The sequence below is a fragment of the Chelonia mydas genome, chromosome 6 (assembly GCF_015237465.2).
Source record: "Chelonia mydas isolate rCheMyd1 chromosome 6, rCheMyd1.pri.v2, whole genome shotgun sequence".
Taxonomy (NCBI): Eukaryota; Metazoa; Chordata; order Testudines; family Cheloniidae; genus Chelonia; species Chelonia mydas.
The window spans coordinates 58908073-58935663 of record NC_051246.2 but is presented as its reverse complement, the minus strand read 5'-3'; the positions used below and the strand labels follow the sequence as shown (position 1 = coordinate 58935663).

The following is a 27591-nucleotide window of genomic DNA, read 5'->3' as shown; positions in this document are numbered from 1 at the left end:
ATTTGAGAGAGTTCACAACAGCGGAATCCTGAACAGCAACAACTCAGCAAGAAGTGACAAAAGGCTTGTTGACTTGGAGGTAGATGACAACTGTCATAATGGATCAGGTCTGTAGGACATTGGGGTCCATCCAGTCCTAAAATTAGGTCTCATCCTGATCTCTTCATCTGAAGCATGACGTTTAATCTCTCTTCCACGAGAATTTGTTAATATCCATTTACAAGAGCTAATGCTCTCTTTTGGAATCTTGATGCTCGAGGACAAAAAAAAACAAACAAACACTTAGCATGTGGCAGGGAGTTCCACAGTTTAATTACACTATGTAAAAGTATTTCAGTTTCACCTTTTAGTTTCAGCTTCACCTTTTAGTTTCCTTCAGTGACCTCTTGTCCCTGAGTTATGAAGTTCCTGATTTACCTTTCTAGGATTAGTTATTTTATATGCTTCATCATAGCCCCTCTCTCTAACAATTTCAGTTAACTGTCCATGAGTTTTACTGTGCTCCTAGTAAGTCTCACTGCCATTCTCTGAACCACCCCCTCTACCTCTGCATTACTCTTTTGACTATGCAGACTAGACAAAATTCTATGGGAGGCTGGACCATTCACGGACAACATTCCCTCTCCCACCATATTGGCCTCATTCTTTAAATATCTTAACAGTTCGCTGTTCTGCTTCACTCGTCATGCCCAGGCCCCTTTGAGTAGTTTGGCCCAGGCTCACAGCCTAAAACCAGACCGGGGGGCGGGGGGAAAGAGAGGAGAGGGAGGGAGAAAGAAAGTTTGTGAAACCTGAACCCAGGAGATTTCCACAGCTCTGAACAGACAGGTCTAGGAGCCAAGGGGTTCTGCTCACCAAATGGGTTCCTGCCCCTGCAAAGAACAGTGCAGCAGTCTGTATGGGGCAAGGATTAGTGCAGAGGCCACTTCTCTTATTCCCCCGAGGCCAGGAGTGGGGAATGATTCTTCCATTGGGGTATTATGCACAAGGCTTGGAGTTGACAGCAGTGAAGCTGGAGCACATAATCAGGGGAGGCCAGCAGCCGAGGAAAGGAGAACACAGTCCCTCTTTGTTAGGGGCAGGAGAGGAGGACTGGCATGACTCAATGCTGCACTTCAGGTCTGTAATATAAGCCCAGTCACCTCCCCCTATCCACAAAGGTGGCTGGAAAAAGTAAGACACAGGTGGCAATGGGAAACTTGGGGATTCCTAGCCCCTCCCAAACAGTGAGCTGTAAGGTGATGCTGTGGGAACCAGGAGTCCTGAGGAAGTGGGAAGATGAAAGCACAGAGGGCTCAATTCTCTTCACACTATATAGAAAAGACAAGGGCCAGAGGGATAAGGCTACTTAAGGTTGGGGGTGGGGTTTTTTTTTGTTTTTAGTTAAATTGCAAGCCAGGGCTCTTTAAATAGTTCTTCTTGACCCCACAAGCAGCTCATGGAAAACTCAGGGAGTTTGGTGCTCACTAAAGCGAGCCAAATATAATCAGCCAGCCTCAACTCACTGTGTAAATCTCTCGCTATGCAGCTTTGATACCAGACCTCAGTCCGGACCTGCAGCATGCTCTGCTATTGCAGTCTTGGATTCCCACATATGCCGCTCTGCGGATTCCTGTTAGACTGTTCTACAGGTGACCCTTCCAGACAAAGGAACAGTAACGCAACACAACGCAAAGCAAAGCGCAGCTCATGACTGGAAAGAGCTAGCCCTCTTGAAACACATCAGGTGCTGATGGGGAAAGCTCCAAGACAGTAACAGATACCAAGGCACACGGAACCAACCAAACCGAGGGGGATGCATCCCCGCAGGACCAAGAAACATTGTATTTAATCAAAACTCAGGATAGGCTGCCAGGTGCCGTCACCTCCCCCGGAGGCAAGAGTCACCCACCCAGGAGAGCTGCATGGCGTTTACAAGTTCATAGTCCAAACAGCCAATCCCCTGAAACTAAGGATTTCAGAAGTAAGGCATGAGCTCAAGATCAGGATGTAGACACCAAAGCAGAGGGCGTGGTATAGGTAGCTGCTGTCAGGCTAGTGCTAAGCTCCGACAAATGACAGTGATGAAGTAGTAAAGGACAAATTCTGCCTTACACTACAGGCAGCGTTAGAGAGAGTGCCACGCCACGACCTAGCTATCATGGGAGACCTGAATGCCAAGGTTGGTAAGGACAACACAAACAGAGCAATGGGAAGACATGGGTGTGGCACCATGAATGAAAACAGAGAAAAGGCTTGTTGATTTCTGTAATATGAATGACCTAGTCATCGGCGGAACCCTATCTGAACATTGTGAAATTCACAAGCTGACATGGTGTTCTCCAAATGGCAGAAATAAGAACCAGATTGAACATATCCTGATCAATGGCAAATGGAGACGCTCACTGACAGATGTGAAAGTGAGAAGGTGTACAGATGTTGGCAGCGACCACCACTCTGACAGCCTCCATCAAACTAAAACTAAACAAAAAACAAACAAGGGACATAGATGTTATATTGACAAGCTAAAGTCCCTTGAAATACAGAAAGTCTTCGTTCTGCAGTTAAAGAACAGGTTTCAAGAACTTGCAGACCTTGATGAAGAGGAGGGAAATGCAGATGAGGAGATCAATAAGTGGGACAAAGTAATAGCAATTTATGAACAGAGCATTGAAGCCTGTCTAGGCTACTAGCAGAAGAGAAGGAAGGAGTGGATTACACCCAGCACATGGAACGCCACAGAACCAGACTAGCCCTGAAGAAAAAAAATTAACAGAAAATCCCAGAAGCTAAAGGACAAATACCACGAGCAGTATAGCAAGGCACACTGGGAGGTCAAATGCCTTGTGAGAGCAGACAAACAGCATTATATTGATAATCTGGCAACACAAGCAGAGGATGCAGCTGCTCATGATGAGCAAGGAACCATCCAAAAATGACGCGGCTTATCAGTGGTAAATGGCAGACACCAACAAACAAGGACACCTATTAAAAACCAAAAAACAACAAGAAATGTGCTGGACAGAGCATTTCAAAGAATTGCTGAATAGGGAGCCATCTAAAGAGGAAGCAAACATCCAGGAGGCAGAAGAAGATCTTGATGTCAACACAGACACCCCAACTAAGGAACAGATCATTCAAGCCATCAAATCCTTTAAAAAATGGGAAAGCTCCTAGCAAGGATAACTTGAATGCAGAATTGTTCAAGGTAAATTCTAAATTAGCAGCATCTATCCTGGCCCCTCTATTTACATCAGTCTGGGAAAGGGAAAAAGTGCCAGATGAGTGGACCAATGGTGTTAAAGTGAAGATATAAATCACTGAGAGTTCCTTCCTTTGGAAATAACTGGCGTGGTATCACACTTATCTGTGCCAAGCAAAGTATTGTGTGAGATCATAGTCCCGCATTTATCAGAGGCAGTTGATAGCATTCTCAGAAAAGAGCAAGCTGGTTTTTGGAAAGGGAATGGATGCACAGACCAGATCTTCACTCTGTGAAACACAACAGAGCAGTGCTTAGAATGGCAATGGCAACTCTACATAAATTTCGTAGACTGAGGCGGCTTTTGATAGCATTCACAGGACCACCTATGGCGCATTCTGTGGGCATACGGAATTCCTTTCTGTATAATCAGTCATCAAAAACTTCTATTTTAACTTTACATGCACTGTTGAGCACAGTGAGCTCAGTTTTGAAATCAAAACAGAAGTACATCAGGGGTGTCTCATGTCTGCAATCCTCTTCAACATTGCCATCGACTGTGTTATGCGGCATACAACAGAAGACATGCCAAGAGGCATTAAATGGATGCTCTTCTCATCCCTTGAAGACCAGGACTTCGCAGATGATTTCTCTCCTATCATATACCCAACACCATATACAAGAAAAAACTTGACTCAATGCATTCAGCCAGAAAATTGGACTTAAAAACAACCACAGTAAGACAGATACCATGACCTTTAATATTGCCTCACCATCACTAGTACAGACAGAGGATTATGTTCTCACCAATGTAGAAACATTCACATACAGCACCATCAGTCAGGATGGTGGAACAAGCCAGGACATCCGGAACAAAAATCAAGGCCAGGAACACCTCCAGGAGCTTAAATACAGTCTGGAAATCAAAATACAACACCAAAACCAAACTCAAGATTTATCAGAGCTGCATACCTTCAACACTACTTTATAGTGCAGAATGCTGGGGAATGAGAAAGTATGACATGTCCAAATGGTCTTCATTCCATACAGCCTGCCTCAGAAAAATCCTCCATATCTTTTGGCCCAGAACAATCTCAAACCAAGATCTATTGACACAGTGCAGCCAAGATGATCTGAGCACCATCAAAGCCAAGAGGTGCTGGAGATGGATCGGACGGTCATGTGCTTCGGATGGAAACCGATTCCAATCACCAGAGTAGCAATAAGATGGACACCTGAAAGCAAGCTAAAATGAAGCTGCCCAAAAACAGAGCTATGGAAGCTGAGCTGAAAAACCTGGGGAACCATTGAAAGACTTGCCAGAAACAGACAGGAGTGAAGGAGCTTCATCACTGCCCCAAACGCCAGAGGTGTAATAGGAACATGATGATGATAGGTTAGGGTGAAATCAAAGCAGCGGTACCAGAGTCAGAAGCTTCCCGTTCATTCCTTTTCATGCTCCCTTGGTGTGGCTGTAGCCATCTACCAATTCTCTTCCCCCACCCTTCTTTTCTGTGTATTTGGGCTTCTCTAGAGATCACCCCTGTTTTTGCAGCCACTCTGTCCCTGGCTTTCCCTCAGTTTGGGGGGGGAGGAGGGGAGGGGTGTGTGTGTTTTCCAGTAGAGCTCCCCCAGTTATCTGAGCCATTCATTGCCTCCAGGGTGGCAGTTGGCCCCATGCAGTGAGTGTTCCAAAACACTCAGGAACTTCTGCAGCAGCAGCACCATTCCTCAGTAGAGGAAGAGTACCTGAGCCCTGTAGGTTGTACTGGATTATCTGCTTCCAGCTGCTATTCCTGGTCTTGGATTTAAGTCTCTAAAGTCTTCTGTAACTTGCCCTCCTATCCTTCCCCTTTGTACCATCCTAGTTATGGAGGTCACCTAGGGTCCACTTGCTGAGAATTCCCTTGGGAGAGGCAGCATTCTTGCTGGAGAGCCCTTGACTCTCAAATTGGTTCCCCCTCTGAAACTCCTGGCAGCCACTCAGGTCACAGGACATGGTCTGTTGGTTGATGGTCCAAGGAAGTATGGTTAGTTTAGGTAGGGAACATGTAAATTGCTAGCTCAGTTCTTATCCAAATAACTAGCACATAATTCTAGAGAGATTAGATTTGAGACTGATGTGCCCAGAGGTTGTATTGATGGGCCAATCTTTAAGAGCCAGCAGACACTTCCCAACTTTGGGAATCCTGCTTTGTGATCCCAAGCTGTAAGAAGCAGCTGCCCTTTTTGTTTCCATACTGCAAGCCCTAAAGCTGGAAAACAGGAATCTCTGCCAAGGCACAGCTCCACAAAGCAAAGTCTGAGGAGATGGAGACCATCTGGAGTTCACTCACCTAGGAGACATGCCCAGTTCCCACTGCAAGGCTGACAACTCTGTGCATTAATAGCCACTCATAGCTAAAGAAACTCAAAACTGAGTTGCCTTTAACTCCAGGGGGTGAGAAACCTTTCCAAGGGATATGATTGAGTGGGGGGAGGGGGGGGGTGGGAGGAGGCAGGGAGGAAGGAGAAAGACACTATGATGACCTCAAAAGCATAAGCAACACAGGCACTAACTGCTGGAACAGTTTCACTTTAAAGCTTAGCCATGACACTAGTGTATTTTGAGAGCATAGGCAGGGAAGTGTTCCCAGAGGCTGGGTTCTGAAGGGGAATCAGGAGGACTACTGATCAGTGAGACCTGAAGAAGCGCTCTGTATAGCTCGAAAGTTTGTGTCTCTCACTAACAGAAGTTGACCCAATAAAAACATTACCTCACCCACCTTGTCTCTCTAATGAGAGAAAGAGGCAGTCTCAATGTCACCACCAGTTAATGAATAGTGACAGAGTTAATGAGCCTTTTCTTGTCACAGCACAGTGTTCCCTATAGGACTAGTGTTACGGAATCATCATCAGGTTAACACGTGAGCAGAAAACACGTGATAAGCGTGTACTGTTGACATGAACAAAGGCCTTGGACTTTAAGTGCAGATGGGAAGTTGCCTGAGTAACATACCCTACCAGAGGCATTTCATTACCTCCAACACACACAGTTTACTATACACAGAACCTGGCTGCAAACTCAACTGTGATACCAGACACCATGACTCGATAATAGCTTTTTCAAGAGGGACATTGGAGATTGCAAGTAATATGCCCTGTCATAAATTTAACCCCTTCCTTTAAAAAGCAGCAATGCCTCAATCAAATAAATAAATAGCGTCCAGACTAACAGGAAGGAAAACGAAACAAAACCTACTTGCAGCCCTTCTTTTAAGGCTGCAACACTTACCTTTCAGCTTCTAGGCTGGGTTACCTACCAACAACAAAGTGAATGCAGATGGGTGTCTGTTATCCATATCAAATGATGGGGGTAAGATTCCTGCTCCCGGAGAGCAGGCCTGAAGTCATTAAGAAAGTAACTGACAGACATTTAACATGAAGTCATTTATCATACATGAGGCAGAAATTTCACTGTTATTGAAGTGGAGGGGTGAGGGTGGAACATGCCAAGGAAACTGGTGGCTTTATTGCCACTATCATTGCTTGTCATCTTTAATAGGAGGCATTGAACTCCCCTCTAGACAAGATCAGAGGTAAAGAATGCTTACCATGAAAGGCAAAGTCCTGAACGAGGCTGAATTTCTGATAGGAGATACCAAATAAGACAAGCAGGTTAATTGAGACAGAGTTGTTCCCACTCCATCTTGATGCTAAACAGTGAAAGCTTTTCTGGTTTGGTTCCTGTAGCTGAGGCATCATTAAGAAGTTAGCTTTATTAATATGTTGAGCAGACAGGCAGAGTAGGGTGTCCAGTGAGATGCCAGGCATTAGGGACAGCAGTCATCCAATTAGGACTGCAGAGTTTCTTCACTTTTGGTTTTTAATAAGCAAGCAATAAATGCGGCAGGAAGTAACAAATGCTTTAGGAGACACACAAAGTGCCATCCGGGATCATTAAACAGAAGTGATGACAAACCAGAATTCGGGTGTTATTGGCAAGATTGGAAGGGTTCATAGCACAAACAAGGAAGTACGCTCAATGTAGAGGAAAGCTGATTGCAACCTTTCAAATGCCTGGAACAGCCAGTGAACTAAAATAAAAACTAACACCAGGCTTCTGTCTGAAAGTCGTTTAGATTAATATTACTATAACCAATAACTTAGATTCCGAGATAAAAAGTTGTGTTATTTTAGGTTTGTGCTCCTTATGAAACTGGCTGGACAGTGTAGTCAGATACTGTGGAAATGAGGGGAAACTGACTCACTGCACAGCATTTGTCAGGGGACTGGGACACTTGCAACAACAAGACTATATTTAGTTCATTTTTTGAAATTGAGTAAAAATAGCAAATTAAGACTAGCCACAAATCTAGTTCACCGGAATACAATATAGCTTCAACTAGCCAGTTTTGCCTTCTGGTTCCCATGCACCAGGGTGATGCTCCCAACACTGCTGACAGAGATGTAAATATAGAGAGTGTCTATTAAACATTTCTATTTATATTGCTGTTTAAAGAGACAGACACTTAAATTGGCAATTCAAGTCGGGGGGGGGGGGGGGGGAGAGAACGGGACCATGACACTTGACTACATTGCCTCTAACAGCTTTGAAGGGAGAAGCGGGGAGGAAATAAGACTTGTTTTAAAAATGGGGATGCAATTATTGTTACTGGCTTTAAATTTGTAAGCCAAGTTCCCTCCCTCATTTCATCAGCAATACCAGAGAGAGACTGGTACAACAACTCACTGTCTTGAAGGCAGAGTCCTATTTAATATTTCATTTTGCTGGATAAGTTAATATAGAACTTGTTCTGAGGCGCCTCACTTCCCTCTGTGGAGAAGCAAGCTCCAGGAGCCGACATGCAGTTAGGCCAGCCTCATGGCAGGCTTGTATAAGGAGAGTTCTTGAGTTCAGGATTCAAGGCCAGCAGGGACAGACTATACCTCACTCATTGGGCTCATGTAAATCCCACCCACCTTCCACCTAGCACTGGACAGAACAAAGTTATCAGAATAGAGTCCACACTGGGCTAGGTACTGCACAAGCACAATCCCCAAACCTGCTTTATTAAGGAGAGGAGCAAAACAAAAAAACCCACACACACAAAACCCACCCTGAATTGTAGAGTTCATCCCTAAAATCCGCAAGTGTCTCCCCCACCACCACCCAAAAAACCCCCTCATCATTCAGAAGCTGCAGCAGCTCAGCTTGACACTTACTTTGCATAGATAGGCCTGCACAGACTTGCTTCCTTCCTATGGAATTTTTCCTGAGAAGAGGAGAAAGACTTAAAACTATCTTTTGGTTGTTTTGGGGAGGGGGCGGCGGAGAAGGGGTGGAGATATTTTAATCTCTGTGGAGACAGATAGGCCATGACATCATGGAGGGAGAGAAGAGAAGAGAGAGAAGAGACAAGGAGGACTTTCCACTGTTGGGTTCCTGTTCACAAAATAAAAATAAAAGTTTGCTTAGCACCCCAGAAGAGGGAAGTAGTCTGACAACAGAGAACGGAAACCAAAGTCACGCACTAGTACATTTCTCAGAATTTAAACCTTTGATGAACTACAGCCTTCCCTTAAGACTTCTCATCAGCCTTTCCAGGGAGCTGTAAGGGCTGGGAGCTCAAACTTACTGTCTTACTCCCTAGAGGTGTGTAGGAACCTTTCCTTGGCAATTTGAACAAGGACTAAGCCATCAATTGCTGCAGAATTTGAACTATTAACACAGCATCCCCCACTCCCCACCCTTGAGTTCTATACATATGGTTAGAAAGAAAAGCTTGAAAATTTAGAGACCCTCCCTGCCCCCACCAACCCAGTATCACCTCTCTGAGCCTACAAACAGGTCAGTTTCATGGTTGTGACCAAAAAGCCTGAGGGCAGAAAGGATGGGGACCCAAATAATACTGGTTCCATTCTACTGCTGCTGAGAAGCTTAAGGGCAGTAATCACTGGAATTATTCACAGAGGTCAAACCACCCAACATTGGAGGCAATGGGAGAAGCAGGACAGTGGAGATCCTCTATCCAAGAGACCCTTGGAAATAAGAAAGGCAGGGAGAAGAAAAGGGCATTCTTTGTGCTCTGTGTTGGAGTTGTGGGGAAGAAGATAGGAGAGTTACGTAGGTGTAAGTTTAGCAGAACACTTACTAGACAGAGGCAGACATATGCCCCTGGATTTTGCTCAGACGGTCCATCATAGGGATAGGAAATCCCAGCACCCTGCCACTTCTGGCACTGGGATCCTCATGTTGTTCATCTGGACTTTGCTGGTGGACTCACCCTGGATTTTACTATAAAGCCTCCGGCTATTAGTTGCCTGATGCTTCTCAGGCCCTGGTCTTTTCCCCTACCTCATCAGAAGAAAAAGTAATGCATTTTTGTGACCTTCTCTAACTGCACCATAATCCAAGATCTCTAATACAGTGATCATCTAGATCAGACTACTGCCTATCCTTTCCATTGGTTTGATTTAAGGAGTCTTACTCACTCACACACGATGTTATGCTGTACCAGGTCATCTGTATATGGATGGTGGAAACACCACAACTCTAATGCGGCTGATCTGGAAGACCAGTTAAATTTGTCACACCTTTCACTGCTAAAAGCAAGCCATTTTTTTTAATCTTAAGTACCCGAGGCTTTAGCTTACATTAAAGAACTGGCAAGCTCCAGATCTACGTATGGCTGGGTTTGGTGGCAGGGTGGAGGCATGAAGGGAAAGGAATCTCAAGAAGTGCACGAAGAGATGCTTGCAATTCAGCAGAAGTCTAAAGGGTATCTCTACGCTGAAAAACAAAAACAACCAGCACAGCAGCAAGTCTCAGAGGTCAGGCCAATAGACTTGGACTCATAGGGCTCATGCTCAGGAATTTCTACATTGCTATTTTAGTCCTGTAGCATGACTCAAGTTAGTTGACCCGGGCTCTGAGACTTGCTGCCCCACAGGGGGCGTTGTTCCATGCAGTTTAGATGTACCCCAAGTCAGTTATGACTCAGTGCTCCAGTAAAGTATCATAGACCCTCATGCAGCCAGAGATGCCATATTTGCCAGGACAGTGGCCCTTGCTGCTTTAGTGACCTTACTGTATTTTTTCTTACAGAAAGTGCCACATTGTTAAGTGCATCATCATATCCTTACTTCACTTTCCAGTGCTGGAATTCATTCTATTTGCCTACAATTCCCTATGAAGTTTGCCAGACACAGTATTGCTCCCTTTCCATGCTGATCAGTTGGACTTTCTACAGTCCTTAGTAATAGCATTGAAATGCAGGTACCCTGCTCAAATGGACCTACTCCTATGAGGCTTTAAGCTCCATATGGATACCTTAGAGATTAGTAGAGACACTCCTTTATAGTGGCAACAGCCACCACATTCCTGGCTCTGCACTGCAGTGTCAGCCCTGGACATGAATCCAACTCCATCAAAACCAGGACCACAACTTCCTGGAGCAGAGCAGAAAGTCTAAGCCCAGTAGGCAGAACTCATACTACCTACCAGATATTATATGCAAGAGCCTCCTAGAAAGCCACATGGCTGCAGTGCAAAATGGCCTTTCTTGCATAAACAGAATAGCAAGGATGAGGGAAAGGAATGCATTGGCTGCACAGCTCTTTCAGCAGGGAGACCCTGCCCTCATGTCAAGCTAGTTTAGTGGAAGCTTTTAGATAAACTTCAGAGATCCCAAATCTCCAGTATGATGGGACCCTGATATTAAAGGAACAATGCTGAAATCCATGAGCCACCAGATGGCTACCACCAAATCCAGTCTACATCTGTCATCACCACTTCCTTCCATCCATGAAGTTTAGTTTCCTGCTGTGGTCTCATAACAGTCCCATGAGATCAAGTGCAACAGGATTCATTGCACCCAAGCAAACTTCACAAACCTGTCACTAGCAGATAAGCCTGGCAGCAGTGGATACGAGCATAAGGACAGCAAGTCACAGAAACTGAGGCAAATGCTGTAGCATGACCCAATATCCTGAACTTTTGGAGTGCATCGTGCCTGATGCAGCCAGCAGCGTGCATTATAAGGATATCAAATAAGTCACAGGTAAAGTTTGAGAGAAATATAGAGACCCTTCCTACTTAAAGCACCTGCCATTTCTAAAGAAGTGAAGTTGTCTTTATATTAATCACTTTAAAAATGGATGTCTGAGACACTCCCCTTCTTCCTGCTCAAGAACTGGGAGCCTCTCCCCCTTCCCTCCCCAAAGGGTCTGTCCCATTACTATGAGTGGCACAGTCTGTTGACAGTTCCCCTGCACATGATACATTAGAGTCTAGCCAGCCCCCACCCCAATGTGCTGAGTGTTCCTGGGTGCCTCAATTTCATGTACAAAGCCACAGCATGTTTTAAATTGGGCATTTTAAGAGCCAGTCTTGTTGGCATTTGCTATGGAAGCTACCTGAAATACCAGGACCCTGTGCAAAACAGCTTCTGCCACTGGAGGGGAAAAGCAGTCTCTTCCCTATCAGGCCTTATCAACCTCACAGCTACTGCTGCAGGTGTTTGTCCACTGACAGCAAGGAGCAGTGCTATAGGAAGCAAGCCATTCAGCAAAGACTACAAAGGGAGTTACTGAAGCTGCAGCGAAACTACTTGATTTGTAGCCAAAGCATTTGTTTAAATGAAGTGTTGCAATAAAAGTCTCATTAGAGAAGGCAAAGACCAAACAATCCAGTCCCTTTGCTATACAAAGCCAGCTGGAAGAGAAGTTCCTACCATCCCTGCAAGGTCAGAAAGCCTTTCAGTTGCACCCAGCCTGGGACAGCCCCAGTGACAAGACTTAAGTGACATATGCAGGCGCTTTGCTCTCCCAGAGACTGCATGTGGTACAAGCAGATGATTCTACCAGATTTAACTGGAGTGACATGAGAATATTAGTCAATTACAGGCTTGCCAGGCCTTATACTGAACCCTGCCTCCTACAGTTAGCGTCACTCCTCTCTCTGATCAAACACTGTCCTGAGAAAGCCAGACCATCACTCCAACCGACCTCTGCATCGGTATAAAGAGAACCATTCCTCTTGGCGTGGAGCAGTCCTGTCAGACATATGGGATAAGTTCTCCAGGAATTTGGCAGTTGCAGCAGAGAGTAAGTTTTAAAAGCTGGATCTGTTTCAGGGAGACTTTAGAGTCTCCTGATTTACATGCATATGGTGTCCTACTTATGCATTTGACAGTTTGGAAAATGGGTTAAGCTGAACCAAAAACAAGGCAGGCTGGGTGGCTTTTTCCAGTTACTGAAGTGCCTTATGTTCTTCAGTGATCACTGTGGTGCAAATTTAGAACACTCGCCTGAGAGGAGATAGCAGGAGCACAGGCTGGAAGGCTGCCCTTTGGGCTCTTTAAGGCTGCTATGTTCAGCACCTTTCATCCAAGGATCTCCAAATGCTTTACATATATTAACTACACCTCAGCACCTAGGAAAGTACCCTCATTTTAGAAAGGAGTCAGCAAAGGCAGGATAGTCCTGTAGTTAAGTTAGTAGACTTGGACTCGGGAGATGGGATGGGGGTGGTGTCTATTTTTAGCTCCATCACAAAATGATCTTGAGCACTCTTTGCATCAGTTCCCATCCCCTCAAAAAGGATGAAACAGAATCCGTAAAATAGGATAAATACTTTCATGGGTCCCCTGTGAAGTACAAAAGTTGAATGTTTGATTCAGACATTAAGCTACGAAGGGGCTAAAGTATGTAGGCACACAAGTGGAGGGTCTGACTTCTCACAGTACATTGGAGCAGCACTGTGAAATAAAACCCAGAAGTTCAACTCCTAGTCCCTACCCTGACCTCTACAGCAGGGGAGGGCAAACGTTTTGGCCCGAGGGCCACATCTAGGTATGGAAATTGTATGGTGGGCCATGAATGCTCATGAAATTGGGGGTTGGGGTGTGGGTGGGGGTGAGAGCTCTGGTTGGGGGTGAGGGCTCTGAGGTGGGGTCAGAAATGAGGTGTTCAGGGTGCAGAAGGGGGCTCTGGCTGTGGGTGCGGGCTCTGGGGTGCAGGAGTGGAAGACTGAGGGGTTTGGAGGGCAATCAGGGGTAAGGGGTGCAGGCTCCAGGTGACGCTTACCTCAAGCGGCTCCCAGAAGTAGTGGCATGTTCCCCCTCTGGCTCCTTTGTGGAGGTGTGGCCAGGCAGCTCTGCGCACTGCCCCATCTGCAGGTGCCACGCCTACAGCTCCCATTGGCCCCATTTGCTGGCCAATGTGAGCTGCGGGAGTGGCGCTTGGGGTGGAGGCAGCATGCGGAGCCCCCTGGCTGCCAGTAAGCATAAGAGCCGGAGGTGGGATACGCTGCTCCTTCCAGGAGCCGCACAGAGCAAGCCCCTAACCCTGCTCCCCAGCAGGAGCTTGAGGGCCGGATTAAAACATCTGAAGGGCTGCATGCAGCCCCGAGGCTGTAGTTTGCCCACCCCTGCTCTATAGGATACATCACCACCACCTTCAGCTGAAGGATGAACCACTGCAAGAAACTGCATCTTTGGCACATCTGTCTATTTGCTTAGTAGTATGCATGTACACGGCCCACCAGACAGCTCTGCATTGAGCTCCCAGGCACAGAAGGGGCAACTAAAATACAGGAATGTGTGAGCTCTCCTTAGGTTGTCATTTGTTACAATGCCAGGACACTGGCTGAGAGGGAACTGTTCCAGCTCCAAGTTTCACACCATGTAGGTGATTTTATAAGTAAAAGACTTATAGTGAAATTATTCCATCTTTAATGGAAGCAGAGAGCAATTATTGCACAAGACACCATTCCAGTTATTCAGTCAGAACAGTTAAGGCCTCCACTAAATTTAACAATCGGATGATAATTGTGTATCTGATATTCTAGTTATACGTGCTATAAAAAGCTGAGGGAATCAAAGGTCCCTTCAGGGCCTAAGAGTTACCAGATGTGCCAGGAAGGAATTACTTCTCCTCTTTACCCACACATAGGATTGCTCAGTGCATTAGGGAATTCTGTTTTGCCTTTCAGTGCTGGATGCAACATAAGCCACTGCCACAAGGAGGATACCAGATTAGAATCAATATTCCCATCTACTTCACTCTGAAAGTAGAGTTTCAGAAGAGCCAAGACCATATGCTAGTTCCATTGTAGAACACCTGGTGTTTGGGATGCATGAATGACGAGACTTCAGAACCAATACCATCTTCAAGACCACTGGGGAGGGTGTCAAGGTACCTGTGACATGTCACTTCCCCTCAATATGAGATCCTGAACTTGATGCCATAAGAACCTGGTCATTCCAGGTATCCCCATTTTGAAAAAATGGGGATTTGTCAGGGGTGTAATAAGTAGTGATTAAGTGTTCCAAGGAGTTCTTGGAAACAGGGCTTGGCAGAGTTGACTCACCCACTTCAACAGAACTTGAGACTTCCAGAATTTGAGGTCCTAGAGAGTTGAAGCCCTTCCTGCCTGCTCATAGACACTCAATGGTAGGAAGTCTCCCTAAGGAACTACATGATCCCATTAAATTCTCTCATTTAAAGAGAGTGCCATGTAATCTCCCAACTGAGAGTAAGGGCCCAGCATCTGCAGGCAATATAGAACCAACACACCTGGATTCTGCATCACTTTACATCTTCAGATAGCAGCACGAAGTTAGCTAACCAAATCAAGAAATATTCAAGGATCAGGTCCCACTCTCAGTCAATTAGAAGTGGGGAAGAGCTGTCAACAATGGCTAGATTAGGGTACAAGGTGTTTAAGAGATAACGTTTTAAAATCCTCACGTAGAGGCAGCAAATCTTAAAATGCATTGTGGCTCCCTCAGTATGGGCCTATCAGCTAAATTGAAATTAATATATTTTATTTGCATCAGGGAAAAGGTGGGGGAGTGAGTTAAAGTCACGTCAAGTCACTCTTCCATTTAGATAAACCCCTTGTCTAGACTACAATTTGAGGTGTTATGTTCAACTATTGTCTACCTTGCCTTCTAGTACATGCTCATCAAGACACACTACTTTTAACATGTCCTAAAGATGGGTTAAGTTAGAGCCTAGCTCCCCCACAGGCAGTACCTCAACCAATTAACAGCCTTGTCTACACTAGGATTTAACATGTTAGATTACACCTTTTTTCCTACTAAGACAAGGCTCTAGACGGAGTTAGTGGCAGGTTAGCCAACATGTGCTACCATGAAATTCCACCTAAACAGAAAGCAAAATATGCCACTGTACATCTAGTTTATAGTTAATTGACTGCCAGCTAATTCAAATTAACACAACTTGTCATATGCTAACCTGGACACTCCACAAGTGTTTCCTCTAGGTGTGTTTTAATATGAGCACTCTGGTAATTAGCTAGTTAAAACGGGAGCAAGAACGCTAGTCTAGACCCTTCTATGTGGGCCTGTAAAGAAAGAAAGTCCTCATCCCTAACATAGGTGCTGGAACTACGGGTCTGGGGGGTGCTGCCGCACCCCCTGACTTAAAGTGGTTTCCGTTGTATACAGGATTTACAGTTTGGTTCAATGGCTCACAGCACCCTATAAAAACCATTCCAGCACCCTTGCCTACCAAGATGTGCTAGGACACAGGCCAACCCCTTTCACCTTCCATCCAGAATGGCTGTGGTCACATCCAGGCCCACTCTTCAGGAACCAGGAAGATGATCTTCCAAACAGTCAAACCAAGATGCTCAGTTACTCCATTTTACTCTAATGCATTCAGAGCTCATTCATTCAGGTTAGGGTTGCTAACCTTCCAGGAAATGCTAAAAAAACAACAAAAAAAGGATGACATTACATCATGTTGGGGAAAAAAAAAAACCTCCCAAAATAGCTTCAGAGTTGACAACCCTAATTCCGGTCTGTTCCTACAGTATCGCCCTTCCCCAGCGCATACCTCTGAGGTGGGGGTGCGGGGTAAAGGAGGAGTCAAATGGCTCCAGCTAGTCTTTTGCCACTTCTACATATGAGCAGGCAGCCACCACATCTGATTCTGCACCACATCAAGTGCTATGTCAGGATTGTTAATGAGAGGAGGGGATGGGGTGGCAGTTGCTTTGTGATGCCAAAAAGCGACTGAGGCTTGCTATTGAGGGCTGTGTCTGACCCACAGGGGCCCAGCATCTTGCTACTAGCCACCTCCCCAGCCCCCTTACCCATTCTGTAAGTGTCATGGCCCCAGACAGTCATTGTTCCACTCTCATTATTCACCCCACGCCCCTCCCGCAGATTCCCATTCAGCTCTCCCATCCAGGGCCCATTCTCACTAGCAACAGTAAGAGACAGAAGGAATGGCCAGAAAGGCTGTACACTTTACCTTGTTTCATATGCAGTTAACCCCCTTCTAGATATGGACCATTATAAGATTAGCACTTGCTCTGTGCTGCACAGGACCTTCAATGAAGCCAGTTCCTGCCTCAAATAGCTTACAGTATAAGAGGCAGATCAGAACACCAACCGCACATCCCAGAAGGAGGAAAAACTTGAGAGTTCATAAGGGTTTTTCGTGGGCCTTTCAGAGAAAGTGTATTTAGGGAGGATCTTGAATGCAGGAAGAGGGTGGCAGCTTGATAGATTGATGGGGAGGGCCTTTTACACCAGGTGAGCAGCATGGGAAAGTGTTTGGAGAGTGAAGGGGGGGGGAGAGAACAGACAAATCAGAGCTGCAGAGCAGAGTTTTGAAGGCTAGAGCCATGAAGTTTAAGAACTTCATTTGTATTGTTGTAGCACTGCTCCCATTGTGCTAGTAAGAGACAGTCTCTGCCCTAAAGAGCTTAAAAGATCTTTTTCTTCTATTTAAGAGGGTGGGGAGGAGAGCAGAGACTCAAAAGGTGAAGTAATTGCAGGTCAGTAGCGTCCTTAGTCCCAGTACAGCACCCAGTCCACTAAACCATGCTGCCTTGTTGCAGAGGACAAAGGGAAGCCTGACTCAGGGACTGGGCACATGGAAGAAGAGGGTGATACGTCTCATCACAAGAGCACATCCTATCCTACAGGGAAGGATGAGCTGGTCCCACTTAGCCCTCCCAAAAAAAAAAAAAAAAAAAAAAAACACCCGCAAACCAGCTTGCAACCCAATACAACTTGCATACCAACATTCATATCTGGATGGCCAGCTCTGTGAGGGTTAAGGATAGAACGTCTTGGCTGCGGGGCAAGGCAGAGCACGTAAACCTTACAGAATTATTGCACAATTACAATGGTGAGGCTAGGGACTGGGCCCATCACCAGGTTCACACCCAGAGAGTTCCATACCTATCTGATTTATACACAAGCAGGGAAGTAGTTTCATAACTGCAGCAATTGACATGCATCTCCAGCTAAAGACCTGGCCCAGCTAGCCTGAGATATCAGTGAAACTTAGAACAGAGACTAGAGGCCACATTTCTCCCTGAAAACTGGCAAGTTTATAACAGTAATGCCACTGATGAAAAAGCTTCTTGGTTCCTGGTTAACACACCTTGTGTGTAGCGTGCTGGGTGACCTCATCGACGGGAGTTACCCAAGAGTCCAATAATAGCTAAACCAGGAGATTCTCCACTTGCAGCACAGCACAAAGCCCAGCCAGCCAGCAGCATCTTAAACCCAGCCTATGGTCACTTTCTGTGTAAGCTTAGTACGAGGGTAGAGCCAAAAAACACACACCATGCAGTTCAGCTTTTACGTCACCTTCGACATCTCAGACACGCAAGTTTCTAGTCATCCATCAAATAATGAGGCACACATTATGGCTGAAGAATGTCTGTGTAAATCTAAACCCTAATGCAAATTAGCAGCCAACGTGGATCTTATCAAAGTTTGGGCATCCATGTTTAATGGGTTATTTCTATATCCTGCCCCCTATATAGCATAGGGCTGTACATTTGCTTATTTCTACCTGAACAGAAAAAAACATGGCCACTTACAAGATGCTCATATTTCTGAGCCCAGATTAGCAGAACTCCCCTGCAGCTGAGAGGCTGTATCTCTGATTTGCCCTAGCATATGGAAGTTTTTCTCAGATCTCTATGCCACTCCACAGTGTTGGACCAAATGGAAACTAGCTCCTGGCAGAAGCTCACTAATAGACTGAATCCCCATGAAACACTACAAGATAGCTCGCATTGCGAAGGTCTAAAATGCCCCTCGGTGCTCTCATTCTAGCCTGCATGAGAGCTACTGCGTCGCTGAATGCAAGATGGACATTCCAAAGGATTTAGCACAAAGGAACATGGTGCAGTTCAAGTCAGTCACACTCCATGACAGGTAACAGAGGGTTTCTGTATAGGCAGTTAAGGTATGGAAGCAAGGGGATGCAGTCAACAGCTGAGACAGCTTAAGTGAAGTTCCTGCTCAGGTATGTGGCTCCCCACAGGAGATTTACCTACTCCCCATCCCAAAACACCTTTAGCTTGCTCACAAGCCAGCCATCTAGGCTGCCAATTCACACAGTACATTCTAACTGCAGTAGAGATGGCAAGCTGCTCACCTGCTGCTCTGAAGTCACATATGCAAAGGATAGGCGACTTCCTTCAGCCCTGAATAGGGAAGCCTGTATCTCAATAGCTAATGATCCTCCTTTTACAGGACAGCCAGCAGCCCTGATATCCTTACAAAGGCCAGACATGGTATTCTCCAGTTCTCAATCACAGAAACTGTCATATTGGAACAAGTCAGTAATCTGTTCCATCCCCAACAGTGGCCACAGCCTTCACAAACAGGGATAAACCTCTAGCACACACGGTTGTGCAATGCTATATTGCAGAGTAGTTAGGAAATGTTTCTTCCTGACCCCAGCTGGTCACCTCTTTATGCTCTGACACATGAGCATGGATGGCCCCTGGAAGCTTTATTACAAGTTCTGTAATCCCTAATGAACTGGCACTTTCCAGCTGTTAGGCTTTATAGATACCAGATTTGCTATTTGCCTCAACATGGGGCAGCAAGTTTCACATGTTCAATACAAATATCATGTAACGTATTTTCTTTTGCTTAGTTCTAGTGTGGTTGTCTGAATTCTACAGGTCCTCCTGTAAATTGGAATATCCAGTTATTGTCTGTGCCTCCTCTTTCCCTAGGAAGGTACAAGGCACTGAAGACTGTTTGCCTCTTCCCTCCCCTTCTTTTGCCTTGAATTAGTTTCAACTACCCTCCTTAAGGGCTTTTCTATTTCTCCCATATCTGAGATGTGACTGAACTTGGACACAAGGTGAGGCTGCCCTTGGTTTATAGCATTTCCTATGTTGTTCTAAATCCCTGTCTTGACAACCTAATGTTTTATTGACTGACTGCCACTGCCCAGTAAGCAATCATCTTTGTAAATTGCCCACAGTAACCCCTCAATCTTTCTTCTGGGAGATTATAGTGAATTCTGAAACCTTCAGTCTGCACAGGGTGTTCAAATCACTCTTCCCAGTACCTTGCATTACACTTATCATGCTGCCCAGTTTTAAGTCAGCCATTGTCTTTACAATCCTCCCTACTCTTGAGTATCCTATGCAGAGTATTAATCAGTTCTGCCAGTGCTACCCTACCCAGCCCCTGTTCCATAGTACATTGACCATCAGCCCTAACACAAGTGCCTGGGTGCCCCCACCATTAACTTCTTACCATGCTGAGACCTGCCTTTAAACATCTACTCTAGGCTTCTTCTTAATCTCATCATTCAGGAGATATTTACAAGTTACCTGAAGAGCTGGAGGTTTAGATTTGTTGGACCCATATAATTAAACAAAGGTCTCCAAAGGGAAGACATTTCCTATAACTATCCCTCTAAACATCCATCTTTAATTATCAGCTGATGGAGGAGTTCCCACTCCTGATAGCCCTAAATGAAAGGGATAGGAGTCCACAGAATCCCCTTTTTCTTCTAGTTTTGTCAACTGGACTTTTACCCTTTAACACAGTGAATTAGGTAGAGGAGAAGCCAGTGGGCCAGGTTTATCCCCCACCTTTACATCTTTAATGAAGGCAATGTGTCTTACAAAGACTACATATCCCAACATACTGTGCTCTGGGGCAGGCCAGTGTAGGGGTAACATGCCATTTAGATGTGAACCTGTGGTCCTGATGAGATGCAAATGAAGAACTCTTTAAAGGCAGAGATATGAGGTGTCTTACCATAGACCCTTGACCTAAGTTTCTTACCAAAAACTAGATCTTTACATATTTAAAAGGAAGAGAAGAATGTGTTAGCCGAGTGAAAGCTGAGGGTCCATGCAAAGACCTAGACACAAGCCTATCACCACCTGTCCCACAGACATATTTACAGACCATTCCAACAACAATGCCTTCTGTGGGACTAATCTGCTCCAGGAGTAGTTTGAATACCCCTTCCCCCCACTTTAATCTCAGATTTATTTACAGATCCTCCTCTTTTAAAGCTTCACACTTTGATGGACCCCACAGAAGCACAGGAAGGGAGCAGGATATAAAATGCCTGCCAAGCCTGAGACTGTTCTGAAGCAGGCCAGAATTTAGGCCATGTCTCCAACTGCACTGCTGCAAGCTGTGTAACTTATACTGATACAGCTGCGCCGCTGCAGCGTGTCTGGTGAAGATGCTCTATGCCGACAGGAGAGGGCTCTCCTAGCAGCATAAAAATCCCACCTCCATGAGTGGCAGAAGCTATGTTGGTGGGAGAAGCTCTCCTGCCAACATAGCGCTGTGCACACGCAAGCTCTTATGTCAGTGTAATTTATGTCGCTCGGGAGATGGAATATTCACCCCCTGAGCGACATAAGTTTTACTGACATAGGCTGTAGCGCTGATATAACTTTAAAGCTCCTCTGTGACACATGTCTCAAGCTCTGTCCCCAATTCAAGCATCTTCACAGCAAGGAGGAGGAGGAGCAGCTAGTGTCAAGCTAAGAACTCCACATGAAGTTCAGTCACACTGTATGAAGTCTTAGAACAAAAGGAGGAGGCACCCAGAGAAGAAGAGCAGATGCAAGCACCTGGATACTGAGCTTTGAAGAGGCCCTGGTAAGGCATCTCAGCACAGACAGGTGCAACAGGTTATGTTGCACCTGCCTGTGCTGAGAGACCAAATAAAGTGGCATGCTAACTGGAACAAGAACAGTCCAGATGAGCTGCATCGTTAAAGCTGTGAAGTCTTCACAAGGGAGGAGACTCCAGGCAATTGTGTAGGGCTAGCCCTATGGAGGAAGCTTTCTCCAAGCACAAAGCTTTCATCTCAGTCTGTCACATGCATGGGTATGAAACTGAGTGAATGCCTCAGGCATCCATCCAGCTGCGTTCACCCCATACTGAGAGGAGCAGGTTCCCTAGCCCCAACCACAGTTTCAGTTTCACACTAATAACTCAGGTTTCAGAGTAACAGCCGTGTTAGTCTGTATTCTCAAAAAGAAAAGGAGTACTTGTGGCACCTTAGAGACTAACCAATTTATTTGAGCATGAGCTTTCGTGAGCTACAGCTCACTTCATCGGATGCATACTGTATGCATCCGATGAAGTGAGCTGTAGCTCACGAAAGCTCATGCTCAAATAAATTGGTTAGTCTCTAAGGTGCCACAAGTACTCCTTTTCTTTTTACTAATAACCCATACTCACAGCACTGTGTAAACACTTCCTGCTTCTGTATGTGAGTAGAGACCTTGTCATACACACAGCCCTGGGTGTTCTTCCCAGGAACTGCTGCTGGTCAGCACAATAGATAAGATCAACCAAAAAGTCAAGTTGGGGTCTGGACTAAACCAGCTGGCTTAAGTGGAACTGTTCTTCTAGTCCAAAAGACTCCTCCCCCATAGAGGAAATTACACATGTGCTATTGATAACAGAAGAGGAAGCAAGAGAAAAAGCCATCCACTTCCATTAAATGGGGGACTGTCCCTGAATCTTGACCTTGGCTTTCAGGGTGACTAACCAGTGCTTGGGGGGGGGGGGGGCGGTTTACACATCCCAATGTGAACAAGCATCAAGGTACCTCAGGAACACAAATCTCATGTTTTTACAGAAGGGCTGGAACTCTTGCTCCAAGTGAGACACTTGGTACCAGACCCCTATATCAGTTTGTGCCTGTGCAGGAATGGCAATAATATTCCAGTGACTTGTTCCAACCAAATCTAGTATCCTGTGCTTGGGACACCCACAAGAGTGCCACCTGGAAGTGTCCCAGAGCACAACCAAGCCAATTTGCTTCCTTTTCCACAGGTCCGTGTCCCATTAGCATCTGCATGTACAGTGCTTGTTCAGCCATCCTATAAAGCAGCAAGGATCTGTCACCTTTGCAGCCAGTTTGTCATCAGATACTTATATACACCAATATGTGCAACACCAGCCCATTACTGGGATTGCGAAGTTGTCATTGAAACACTAGCCTCCTCTCCACAGTTCTTTGCAATACTATTTCTGCCATGGAAGTTGTGGCATTATAAAATAGATCAATCTCACTAGTCTGTAGGAATCTAGCCACGAGTTTCTGACTTTCAGAGTTCTGAGAAGGCATGTGAGCATGAGTATTGCATACTAATTCAACTTCACTGTATCATCAGACTCCAGTATCAGAGATTGAAGAAAAGCAGCATTTCCCCCCCACAGACAGAGGCAGCCTGGGGAGATGGTAGTATCCCAAAGTGCGAGTCCTGTGTAGAGAGGAATTGTCACATATCCCAGGATTGTGAAGCCTTCCTACAGTCCCAGACTTGCACTTGTGCAGAATCCACATGTGCAGCCAATCAGGCTATGTTCTCAGAAGCTACACAGGGTCAGACCTGTTCAGTACTTGAATGGGAGATGTCCAAAAGAACCCGTGGTATTGCAAGTGGCAGCACTGGTGATTCTGTAATGGGCACTCTTGGACCGAAGTCACTACTGTGTTAGTGCCCCAGTGTTGTGGGCAAGGGACAGAGCCCCAGCTGCCAAAATCCCAAGCTCTGTCCCTGAGTTAAAAGAAAGATTCAAAGATATATCTTGTAAAGTCTCCAATATTCCAAAGGCCTGTAGAAGAATTGTGTGTATCCAAGAACTCCTCTAGTTCACCAACAGAAGTTGGTCCAATAAAAGACATTACTCCACCCATCTTGTCTCTGAAAACCATGGGAACAAAGGACAAAATATACAGGGGCTGCTCTTTTTTCAAACTACCATTTGTTTAAAGTGAAGTTGCCACAGAGTTCCCAAAGTCCTGCAGAATCCAGTGGCCTTGCAGTGGGATTTAGATGTAACTCCCGTGAGTCCTCTCTCAGACTGTAACAGACTCATCACAACTCCTAGGGCAAAGTGGATCATTCACAGCCAACATCTATATATTGAACTACAATGGATGCTCTCAGCCATTACCATTAGCAACATCCTTTTTAGATGCAACAGGCTGGACCATTTCTGGAATTTGTCATATTCAGTACAAATCTCTGCAGATCCTGTTAGGACATTGAACAGCATTAGAGTCCCATTATCAAGGCAACAAAGCCACCCAAGTACCATTAGTGTATAATTGTGGCACACTTACGCCCCGGAAGACTCCAAGGCAAGGCAAATATATTTTAAAAGGGTTAGGAATAACCATACTGAGCCAAGGGAAAAAAAAAAAAAAAAGTGGCCTGTGGAGCTCTCAGCTGCAGGACACTAAGGCAATTTTTAAAAAAGCTCATCACAGTTCCAGACAAAAAGAAGGATCAGACATTCACTTGAACAAAGGCAGCATGTGCAGCAATACTAGGCAGGATAACGTACAGCTTCTTAAGCCATATGCTGATCACCAAATTGGGTCAGAAAAAACCTACCAACTATTTAAGTTCCTGCATGATTTCCACTGCGAGGTATCTGGGTAGCTAAACAGATAAGTTATGCCAAAAAAGTAGCGTACGCATCCCCTGCCTTAGTGATAACTAAAAGCCTGAAAGAACAGGTGATCCTTGCAGTCTAAAAGGCATAGTTTAAGACTAGGGCAAGCGGTGGGTCATCATAAGGAGAAAGTTCAAAAAGCAAGCTTCCTCAAAGAATGTCCTGCCAGTGGTCCTGGACAGTTGCGGAGCATCCCAGCAGATTTTAATCACTGTGATAGGACACAGATGTCATCTCTAAAATCAAAGGGTCCCAGACTACTTGGTATCCTACAATTACCTTCCTCTGAAGCATTCAGCACCAAATAAATTGGTTAGTCTCTAAGGTGCCACAAGTACTCCTTTTCTTTTAGCACCAACACTGAAAATTACAGTTGAAAAAGCTTAGATTGACTACTAGGTCAAGGTTTCCATTGCACTTTAGACTGAAGCCACTGTGGTATATACAGTAGAACCTCAGAGTTCCAAACACCAGAGTTCCAAACTTACTAGTCAACCACACACCTCATTTGCAACTGGACATACACAATCAGGCAGCAACAGAGACAAAAAATGCAAATATAGTACAGTACTGTGTTAAATGTGAACTACTAAAAAAAAATAAAATAAAGGGAAGCAGCATTTTTCTTCTGCCTAGTAGTTTCAAAGCTGTATTAAGTCAATGTTCAGTTGTAAACTTTTGAAAGAACCACCATAATGTTTTGTTCAGAGTTACAAACTTTTCAGCATTACGAACCACCTCCATTCCTGAGGTGTCTGCAACTCTGAGGTTACACAGTGTTGTAGGGTACTCTGCGAGGCAGCAGAATACAGTAGCATCACTGAACAGCAAGGCAACAGTGCCACTTTATATAGCTCTAGCAAGACTACATCTGGCATACAGTATTCAGTTCTGGGCACCACATTACAAGATATTGACACAAGTTGGAGTTTAGAAAAAGATCAGGCCAAAGAGCAATCAGGAAGCTGTGGAGGGAATGACATATGGGGAACAAGTGAGCTAGCTTGGTAAGAAACAATTAACAAGACTGGCTGGTGGAAGAAACACCATGATAATCACCTGTGTTAGCAGAGAGGCAAACATCAAGAAGGGAGAGAGATTAGACGGCTCTGTACCCCAGGAAGCAAGATTTATTAGGCTGGATAACAATCACAGGCGACAGGCTGATGGGAGGAGCCTCAGGTGATATCCTTACACCAGACTGCACAAGGCATTGTGAACTATTGGGAACAATCCTGCACTGGTAGTAAAATGGGACTTTTCCAACTCTAGCTTCTGGAATAAGCTGGCATGGCTGAATGAGATCAGAGCACCTGCCTCCACCACAGCTAAGGCCTAGTAACTTGGCAGCAGCTGCTGCATTCCAGCAGGAGAAACCCTCCTGGAGCAGCTACAAGTCCACCTTCATTCAGGGCAGTCCTTTCCCATTACAGTGCCATCGCTACCTTGAGTTTAAACCCACACCAGGAACAACAGCTTTTAATGAAGCCAGCATGGCAAAGTAAAGGCAGCTCCCAGCAGACGCAGCTGTTTGGCCAAGCGTCAGACAGAAGTGTTCTGAAGTAAATAACCTTCTTAAGGAAGAGTCCTCTGTGGCAGGTCAAATTAGCTCCATTTACTAAACGTTAGCGAGAGGTTATTTATATATAGATCTAGCATTGCAATGGTACCCGCTTGCACCGAAAGACAAACTCCATTAAACGCAGATCTTTTAAAGTTTTCCTCCAAAACAGGCAGCTGAAGAAAGAGCCATAATCGCTGCTGGCTAGTTGCCGCCTCGGACAGCTCAAGCCCCTCCAGGCTGGGATCGCTCCTTCCCACTGGCAGCCCCTAGTGCGCTCTCGGGCCCTGCGAAGTAAATGGCCCACGGGCTGGATTCTAGCCGGAGGGGCTGCCCTCCGTGCAAGGGGTGCCAGAGAAGTACGCCACAGTCCCCAGGCACAGGGCCCCCGCCTTCTCAGACGGGCGGGCTGTCCACGGGGTTTTCTGGTCCTCCGCTTTCTCTGGAAAGTTCATACGGAGTTTCCCACCACTCAGCTTGTGAAAGCCTCGATACGCTTCGGTCCAATCTCGCCCACTGGGAAAGTCCCCCTCGCTCCGGGAGGCAGGCGCAACTGCAGCTCCAGTGACACACACACAGACACGCGGGGATTGTGCTAGGGAATCTCCCAAGCTGGCGGGGGGGGGGGGGGGGGAAGAGATCCCACCGAGCTGATTTACAACACCAGCAGCTCCTTCCACGAAATGCCCATCGCGTTTGGCCCCAGATCAAGAGAAAACAAACCAGCCCTGCTACTCGCTACGGGTCTCAATGCCTCCACTTGGCGGGGGGAGAGGAGGAGGAGGGCACAGCCCACCGCTCTCCAACCCCTCCACGGGAGGGGGGCAAACTCTGCTTAGGGGCAGAGACCCCACCCCCGGGAAATCTGGGGTCTCCTGGAGCATCAGCAACCCCCCCCTTTGGGGGCCCCAGCAGGATTGTCAGTAGCACAAGCCGGAGAGGTCGCTGAACGCAGCGGGGAGACCCGGCGCTCCTGCCCCATTTACATTCGGCTACGGGGCCCGGACACCCCACTTCACGGCCGTTAAGGAGCCGGAGCTGCTGGGGAGCGTTGAGAAACCCCGGGAAGAGCTCCGTGCCCCGGGGGCAGGTACCCCTACCCCTACACAGCTGCAGACCCCTCTCCCCATCTCGCCCGCCATGCACTCTCTCGGTCACTTTCCCGGGAAGTTTCCAAAGCGCGGCCCCTTTCCCGGCTCTCCCCCAGCTCCGCAGCGGCTCTGCCCAGGCCCGGGAGCGAGCGAGCGGCGCCTGCTGGGGGGCGGGGAAGGGCGCCGCGCTCTCACCTGCAGCTGGCACCGAGCGACGCGTAACAGGGTCCTTCCCCTCGCCGAGACGCAGTCGATGTGGCTACTGGCTTGCCCCGGCTGCTTTCAGTTCCTCGGACCAGGAGGAGTCAGCTGCAACCGCCAACCCCAGGGGCAGGTCGGAGACGTCGCCTCACCCCTTTAACCCTTCCCCGTCCCAGCCCAGGCTGGAGCCGAGCCAGCCAACCCAGTGGCTTCGGGCAGCTGCGCGTCGACTGCGAGCCCGCTTTAACCCTTCCCTCCCCCAGCGGCTTTCGGCGCCGATCAGGGCTCAGCCAGCTCGGCCCGGTTCAGTGCGCGGGTCCTTTCCTGCCCTGCCACGCTGTGCCTTGAAGGGCAGGAATCGCTGCCCCCAGAACGCGCAGTCACCCGGCTGCCTTTGGAGTGTGATCCCTAGTAAAAGGGGCTGCTGGGCCGTGGGTCTGGGCGCCCTTAGCATGAAGATTTCTGGAGGGGGGCGACGGGGGAATTGCTATACAGGGGCAGCCTGCTGCTCTCTCTTTCCAGTACTGCCAATCCCAAGCATTCAAACCTCCTGGGTCAGGCCCCCAAGATTATGAAACTGGTTTAAAAATCAGGAGGTTGTACTTACATACCTAGCTACATAATTGGGATTGTTTTGATTTGTCTTAGAGTACACTGGCTTCAGGTTTTCAGGCTTTCCACTGGAATCCTGAGGGCTAGAAACTTACTTTAAAAAAAAAAAAAAAAAAGGTTGGGGAGGAAAGCTGGGATTTTCACTTCATCACATGCCTCCAGGAGCTGGGGCTTTAAGATAAACGCCAATCCTTTGAAGACTTGTGATAAAGT

At 46.5% G+C, this 27591-nt stretch overlaps 1 protein-coding gene across 6 annotated transcripts in view; it reads right to left on the bottom strand.

Annotated features, from left to right (window-relative positions):
- Positions 1-27154, bottom strand: part of CD82 (CD82 molecule) — a 65265-nt gene extending 38111 nt beyond the window's left edge. The window contains exons 1-2 of one of the 6 annotated variants that reach the window (XM_043548317.1): positions 26761-26867; positions 15736-15896 (exon numbers count right to left, since the gene is read on the bottom strand). The gene's annotated coding sequence lies outside the window, so the exon portion shown is untranslated. Of the gene's footprint in view, positions 1-8386; positions 8437-15735; positions 15897-24972; positions 26714-26760 lie in introns of those variants that run through there. The other 5 variants (XM_043548316.1, XM_007060722.4, XM_037900097.2 and 2 more) reach the window with 5 other exon arrangements.
- Positions 27155-27591: the final 437 nt, after the last annotated feature.